This window comes from Diadema antillarum, unplaced genomic scaffold, assembly GCF_040938485.1.
Source record: "Diadema antillarum isolate AM-2024a unplaced genomic scaffold, OU_Dant_1.0 seq00000243_RagTag, whole genome shotgun sequence".
NCBI lineage: Eukaryota > Metazoa > Echinodermata > Echinoidea > Diadematoida > Diadematidae > Diadema > Diadema antillarum.
In genome coordinates this window covers 1,141,048-1,149,679 of record NW_027271287.1, presented here as the reverse complement: position 1 = coordinate 1,149,679, position 8,632 = coordinate 1,141,048, and positions in this window count along the sequence as shown.

Genomic DNA, 8,632 nt, shown 5'->3' with positions numbered 1-8,632 from the left:
TTTTTAAATTTTATTTTCTTTTAGTCTCTCAAAACCTGGAACCAGTGCTGAGCCAAATGTTGTTTCTCTTTGCATTGTTACATTTATATTTCTTATCTTACTTTCATACTTTCAAAAATGAATATGTTTTCTATTTGGATGATGAAGACCTTGATGAATACCTGCACTTTGTATGACAGTGGTATTTTTCATATATCACTTCAATCATTTTTTGAAAAAAAAGTACTACAGAGGTGCTGTTCTTCTTCTTCTGCCTACTGTTTTTATCATTATTATCATTATTATTATCGTTATTATTATTGTTGTTATTATTATCATTATCACTCTTATCATTACTAATATCCTCGTTATTATCACTCTTATCATCATCATTGTTATGATCATAATCAAAACACTTCTAAACTTGTTAAAAGGAATAACATCAAACCGCTTGTTATCTCAGCATTACTTCATACCTATTTTATTTTTTGCGATAAATGATTATTGCTATTTTGTATTCTCTTGTTGCGTAAAATCGCAGCATTTATAAGATTTTTAGATTTATAAGAGCAAAAGGCGAATCTTCTCTCATCGTACAACAGCTCTTACGAAGTCTGTCATACCTAAATCGTCATTGTCGAATACTTAGGGAAAAAATATTTCCTTTATCTCGTTGGATTATTAAAATGATACCAGAGTATCTGCGCTGCGATAACCAACGCCCCCACTTCAAGCTGAGAGTCGGCGGGCTTGAGATGCAACCTAGGCACCAGCGAGAGATACGTCCTCCAGGGCTTCCGGCGAATTTTACGCCATGCTACCGTATCGCTCAATATGCCGTGAAGTGAGGGGTTAAACTTGTCATCTCCTGCGTGAGGACAGCCGAATATGAAATTTCGTTTATAGTTATGGATTTTCCTCTTGCATTATCAACATGAATCATGGCTAGGAAAAGAGGTATCTTACCTACTAAAGTGATGTTATTTCTCTCTTCTTTAAAATTTGAATAACCTCATAGAGTGTGTAAACAATAATGAGTTTAGAAATGTAATCCCATTGTCAAATTTCGTTCAAGATAAAGCAAGCTTTCTCTGAGTCGCAATGTGTGTGTGTGTGTGTGTGTTTTGTTTTGTCTGTTGTTTCTATTTTGCTATTGTTGAAACAAAACAAAAACCACTGATAGGATGATAAAACTTGGAAAAGATATTGTAAAACAAAGATGATTTCAAAAACTCATAATTTCCACATCATATACTGCTAGAATTCATACCGGATACACAGTGTCATCCCCTGGATCTTTTGTCTTGTCTCTGAAATCATTACTATCGAACCTAAGTCACCAGAGATGCGGAAATTGTGAAAGTTGAACTATATATTTCCAAAGAATTTTCATGGCTGTTGTCTGGCAACGCAGTTTTGTTTTCCACCAAATAGAACAAAACCTCCGTATTGCCCAGCTATTCTAGTCGACTTGTGATTGAATTATACTTTCTTCGGACACGATGTCAGAGAGAGAAAGAGATTTGCAAAGCGCGATGTTCAGCGTCAAAAAAAAAAGGAGAAGAGAAAAGAAACCAATGCACATCTTTCGTTCTTTCTGCAATCCGGTGTAGGATGTCGCGGGTAGATGAACGGGCGAATGTATCCGACATTTATTCGCACAACGAGCCCATTGCAAAGTTGTCATGGTTACCTTAAAGGGCTCCGGCGCGTTATCACTTAGCTCGAGATGGGGATCAGTATAGAGAAAATGACGTGACCATGTATTGATTCGACAAAAAAAAAAAAAAAAATATTGCCGACTTGATATCAAGTTGTCAATTGATGATGCTGTTGCAAATCAAAAGTGGAATCACTCTTCTTATGCATATTATGTTCAAACTTGTTTTTCAGCTGTCCCCCATGTTGATCACAAGAAAAAAAAATATTCCGCCTAGATTATCGGCATGTGTGATGTCATCAGCTAAGTTCAAATGTAAAGAATGCCAAAAACACCCCCCCCCCCAAAAAAAAAAAAAAAAAAAAAAACTTTACAGTTTTATATGACAACGTGATTTCGAAAAGGAGAGCAAATTTGAGAAAGAATTCACTGGTGTGGTTCCAAATATATGTTTCATCACATTTTATTACAGATTAACCTCGACTATAAGGAAATACACGATAAGACGGATCTCAGGATAAGAGTTTATCATGCACATGTGTACTTTGCACGTTTCTTTCAACGAAATTCACGCTGTTATGATCGACGGAGCAAGAGACAGCCTTTAACACTGGTGCTGTCCGAAGCGCACAGGGGAGAAAAAAAATGGACTCGAGATATTAAGGAACTGGAGATTCAATAATCTCGAGCGGTCCTTATCCGATGGAGAAACGGACAAGTGCGCGCGCGCTACTCTCTCGTGCACGACCGATCGATGCAAACTCATTAGCCATGTGATTCCACCTGGCCCACCTGCGAGAGTGGAGGTGTACCGTGGAAGCGAGGTGATGGGACGACCGGGGGCGCAGGCTGGACTCTTTTGGGGGGAATTAGCAAGTTGGATGACGGCATCATCCGAAACGTGGCGAAACTCTAACACAATTATGTTCACATCACTGTGTGTGTGTGTGTGTGTGTGTGTGGGGGGGGGGGGGAGGGGGGGGAGTTCTTTGTGCATATCGTACTGCAGGAAATGTGTATGGATATTTTGTGTATAAACTATTCGGCGGATAGGGCTGTAAGCTCCGTGTAAAGCTGATGACGATTATTCAAACTGCGCTCATCTCATTTGATGCAGTGTTAGATGTGCTCACTGTTAACATAGTATTATACAAAGAGATAGAACGACATTGTTAGTGTGCAAAAATGAGGAAATAATGCTCTGATTTGTTTGTTGTTGTTGTTGTTGTTGTTGTTGTTTTAAGGAGAGGGGGAAGGGCTCAAAAGCCAAGGATATCGCTCTTATTCTTTGCCAGGTCCATTGTTGCTTGCTTGGCACGTTTCTGTCAGGGAAGACAGTTGTTTTCTTGTCTTGCTATGTTACCATTCTACTTATTACTTAAATCTATACATGTGGAAGTATGTCAACCACAGTAAGCCACACACACACACACACACACAGCGCAGACACCTACACAGATGCATATATATGCATTATGTACGCACACAGACACAGACACACACACACACACACACACATATATATATATATATATAAATTATATATATGTACATATATATATATATATATATATATGGTTGACATACTTCCACACGATTAAATATATATATATTTTTTAATGTACCCATAAAACACAAACAAATGAAGACAAGGAATGTCGCAGGACACCAGCTGGTTGGAGATTTCGACACTTGGTCTTCTTCAGTTTTATTGTCTGTACATAAACATGGTGTCTTCATCTTATCACGAGTATATTACGCTCCCAAGATGACAAAAGCGTATGGTACATGAAAATTACATGCACATCATACCATTATAGTATATATAATATAAATGAATGAATGTGTGTGTGTGTTTGTTTGTTTGTTTGTTTTAATGGGGGGAGGTGATCGAGGGTGTGTGTAGCGTACTTCACCAGACCTTCTTTAAGGCACACTTGTGTCATCAGTCACCATTATTTTGTCGACTCCATCATGTATCGACCAAACCTTCTATTTCCCTTTATTTATCCGAATTTCCATGATTTACTATTCGTCATCATGTATGTTTGACTCCGGTTAGCTTATCACTTTATTGGCGACGTCACCATTGTCAACTGTCCATCAACCTTCCAAACATTACCAGAAAGCGTTTTTTATCTGTGTAGTCATGTCTGATTTACAATGACGTCATCCCTTGATTTTAATCGGTAAAGACCCTCAATCATGGCTGTTTAAGGAGCCAAAGTGCTCTTTTCTGAAAAGGAACCAGAGGAATATTCAACGCCATGCTATCATCTCAATTCCGAGTCCCGTCTCCCTTAACGGGGCATCTCAACATCTTAAAATCATGAGATCTTAAACAATCCGTGTCTGTGGTCTCCGGGAGTTTTTCTTTCCAAGTGACGCTTGAAATCAAATATCGACTTGGATTGATCAAAAAAAGGGGGAAAAAACCTCGCCAACCTCGTGAAAGGGCGATTTCGAATTTAATGCAACAATATCAAAAGACGACGCAGTTCGCCTCGTAAATCGTCTCCGACGGATAATGTGGAGAATAATGAAGAGCACTGCGGCGCCACGGTTATCGGGGGGAGGGAAAAAGACTCCCGGATTTTTTTGTCTTTTCAGACAAGTCAAATTTTTTAAGTCGATGACTAAGAGTAAAGTAACCGGTCCTATTGAAATACAGCGTAAACTCCACTGAGCCGCTCTATTTGCCCAGCGGGGTGGTATTGGGTTGAGTCGCTGCATCCACACCAACGGAGACCCGCGCGCGAGTGGTGCTCGTAGGCTAACACCGGTTTCGCTCCCGGGAATTCGGCGAACTTGGCTTGTAAGCAGAGAGAGGCAGAGAAGATAGAATTCACAGGAAGGGGACAGGAAAAAAAAGGAGAAGGCAGAACAAAAGATGACTTAAAACAGAGAGAAAGTAGAGAGAAACCTGTAAGGAAGAAGAGAAAAACAATATAAAAGTGTTAGATAGACAAACAAGTATACCAAGCATAGAGATTAGTAAACTGGATGCGGTGACCATGGTAGAAGAATGAACAGACAAAGAAAAGATAGAAAGATGGATAATTGGATAGATATAGATGAAGATAATCGATTGCTTGCTTGCGTGATTTACTGATTGATTGACATACATAATATGTAAGGACTGATGCATTATCTGATTAATGAATAGATAGTCGACTGGCAGATGCATAGTTAAATCGGCATACGTGTCGTTAACATTTATTCTTCAACATGGGTCCCAGGTGACAAATAAAGTACCGTGTATAGAGTACCGAACTGTGACGTCATAGCCATTTATCGCCATAAAAGATGGTTCTAAACAATATCATCGGGCCTGCATATCTGTGAACACTGTTACTGCGAACCATGCTCGCACCTGCTTCCAACCAACAAGCTATAGCGAAAGATTGTGACATCACCACTCTGTCGAAACAGCATCGTTACACGGGATGCATGCGTAATTGAGTTTATGTTTCACATTATAGGCAATGCAATAAACTGTAAACAAATGAATGTTGCCCGAGGTTGTTCAGATTTTCTTAACGCGTTTAGAGTCTCCAGTCTAAGGCTTTGAGGAGTTTTCGATCATTAATGATGTCTGCACTCCTAATACAGGTGGTATCCTCTTTCACATGAAATTTTATCCGTAACATTTTGCCCAGTTGTTTCATCTCAAATTACATTTGGCAGGTTAAGATTGATCAGGTAAATCCAGTGATGATGTTTGATTATATCTTGACTAAGAATGTTTACAGAATGTTGGGTGTCATGAACATGAGTTTGCCATTTAAAGCCGCAATAGAAACAACACTGAGTTACCAATGGAGACTACTGCCTCGCTGTGTTTTTATTGGTGTCATTTTTATCATCTCGTTTTATCGAAATTTAAGGCCCTCGAATGGAGTAATGATGGGGAATTTCAGTCTCGCAGTTGGTTGCAATATGCATTTGAGCTGAATCAAAGATGTAGCGTTAGATTCTGCGAGGGTTTGAAAATTCATTTTGTAGTTGGAATTAAGCGTCTGTTTTCCATCGAAAAAGACAGTGGCAACAGAAACTTAATCGTGATCTATAGTCATCGTGTTTAGATTTCATCGCGGTGTGTTTGGGTTCCCACGTTACCACCTAGCGCGCCGGAGTGTCGGGGGAGCAGAGAGAAGCGGAGGTGTTATGGCGGGTGCTACCTGTCATTCCGTTCAGTGTTGCGCTATAGAGCTTCACGACTGGCCGGAACCGCCAATCGTATGATACATAAGAAACTACCATGATTCTCGCGTAATTCTTTCAGAGCTTTCTTCACTCTTTGTAGGCGTTGTGCTGCCAAACACGTGGATTATCACGCCATGAGAATTATTTCGGACGAAGTCCGGTCCACTCTTCCCCTAAAAATTCGCTTTACAGTTAGCTTTTCACTCTTAAATTTGATGTGCGCTTCACGCAGGTGACGAAATGATATCTGCCCTGAGTACATAGAAAAATAGACAGCTGAATATTATTTTGATAATTAAGACACGTCAAATTTGAGTGCAACCTAAAATTGGCCACCAGCAATTTATAAACTTACCCTGATCTTTTTGTCTTAACTTCCATTCCTTGCTTGAGCCACGGTTCTGTTAACTCCTAAGATTGAAGTTAAACGTGGACTTGTAATCTTAATATTACGATGTTTTTGCTCCGCGATTACCCTTGTAAGAAACAAAGGAACAAAAGGAACTTCCGAAGTCTCCACTTTATAACTTGAAGCTTAATGATGATGATGAGAACATTTACGTATACTAGATTTTCCTTCCCACCCTATATATGTTGTGGCAACGAAAAGTCTCGACAGCTGGAAATGCTAGTAAAGTATACATAGGGAGTGAAAGATTTGGGTTCAAGAAATTTCAAATTGGTTGGGAAAAAAAGCTCTTCTGAATATTATACTTTCAAGAAGATATTACAAACCTTTTAAATAGATATAATTCTATATCAAATATCTTCACAACAATGAAAGTGTTCTTGTTTTAACTTATTCTAAGTGTGCATTTTCTCTTCATTCTTAACCCAAATTGTTTAAAAAATTTTGTATCTAATAAACCGTTTTAATGATGAAACGCTATCAACGTAATTCACGTTCTCATATACTGACGTAGAGTGATGTCCTTGCTGCAGCTTGAAATGAGCTTTATTACTACTGGGTGACGTAAAACCTGTAAGATTCTTTACAAAGCGAAAAAAAAGTTTTATAAGATTTTTTTTTTTTTTTTTGGGGGGGGGGGGGGTAGTTGCACATGATACATTGAATTCAGAGAATAATAACACTTCCCACAGCTTGTTTAAATCAATACACAAGACTTGCGTCTAAATATTCGTGAGGAACTTACATTCACATGCTTTCAGAAGAATGTTAAAACAGTCCGCTAGATCCCTGTTATACCCGTCGAGGACAAGAGAAAAATATAACTGCTCTCATTGCCCCTATCAAAACATCACGTATACGGGATCACAATAATTAGAGTTGTAGGATAAGGAGCGTATAAGTAGTGTATGAACGCACCATTGTTACATCAACAAAGTCCATGCGTGCTGGTGGTTCAGATTTAATAACCTGTCAAGATTTTGCTTGAGCAGAATTCCTCAGAGTATACGCCTCAGCTCCCGTAGACCCAACACCTCAGTCGTTTCATGAATCTCCGAGCAGCGGGACCGGGGGCTCGGGGTGACGAAGGGGCGAACGTCGCTTGAGTGAGCTCGAACGACCGATGGCCTCAGCGAAAAAGACAAGAGGGAAGGTTGACTAGGGAGGACGTGTGATATCAGATCCTTCCCCCTGTAAGGGTGTGAAGCACACTGTGTGTGGGCTTGTGTGTAAGACTTGTGTAGGCTTAAGTTTCCTTTAAAAGATTATGTGAGTGTTTGCATGTATGTGTATGTGTGAGGTTATGTGTAAGCGTGTGTGTGCGTGTGTGTGCGTGAAAGAAAAATGAAAAGAGAGGGAGGAGGCGGGAAAAGGAGCGAACGGGAGAGTGGGCGACGAAGAAAGTTGATGGCAAATTGACCGACAAATCGTAGTGCCCTAACCAATTAAACAGGGGAAAGGGCCTTCCCCCTTTATTGTTTGGCGCGTGCCAGGGACGCATGCGCAAATTGTGTGTGCTTAATTACTTAAGCAGTGTTTCGTGTTTACACCATGCTCTGTGAAGAGATGTCATAAATCAGCTCTGAAGTAGATGCGCAGTATGACTTCCGCGCATCACTTTGCATGACAAAATGAATGATCCTCACTAACAAGACTTTGTGTAGGGCAAACGTTACATGGATTTGTCAGCACGTTGATAAACAAATGATATCGCAATCAGCCACTTTTGAGGCGTCGGTGCTCGCTGAGGAAAGCAAAGTATTAAAAGAAAACAGTTGATTCGATTGGTTCGGCAGAACCAAAACTTGCCATAGGCAGGAATGCAACGAACGCAGGCGGATAAATAAAGACGCGAAAAGCCGCCCCAACTCATTTCTCCGGTGAACCCTTCCTCTATTGATGACATGGTGGCAATGCTGAAATACGTAGTTTGATTCTATTTTAGCTGCAAAATGAGCCATCTAGGGAGAGGGACATTCTGACATCAAGGTCCCCTATATGACAAATAAAGGGGATTATCATATCCATCATAAATCGCCTCGACAAATTCTGGCTACTTCTGCGGTGGCTTCGCACGGGGGATATACTCCTATGTGAAGAACGGGCTGAGCGACACTTAACCTCTCTTCTCAACACGGTGGTGTGGTTGTACTTATCAAGACCGGCAGTGCGCGCCGCGCAGCAGCTGGCTCGAGAAGTAAGTCGCACACCGTTAGAGTGACAGTGACGTTGTCACAGAAATAGAGGAGAGTGTGCGCCACTTTTGGGCGTGACACTGCACAGACGTGACTTCCGCACTGGAATCAACCCCCTCACCACACACTTCTGGGTAAAACATAAAACAAAGATTGCACTTTACAGCGGAAGACGTAATGAGC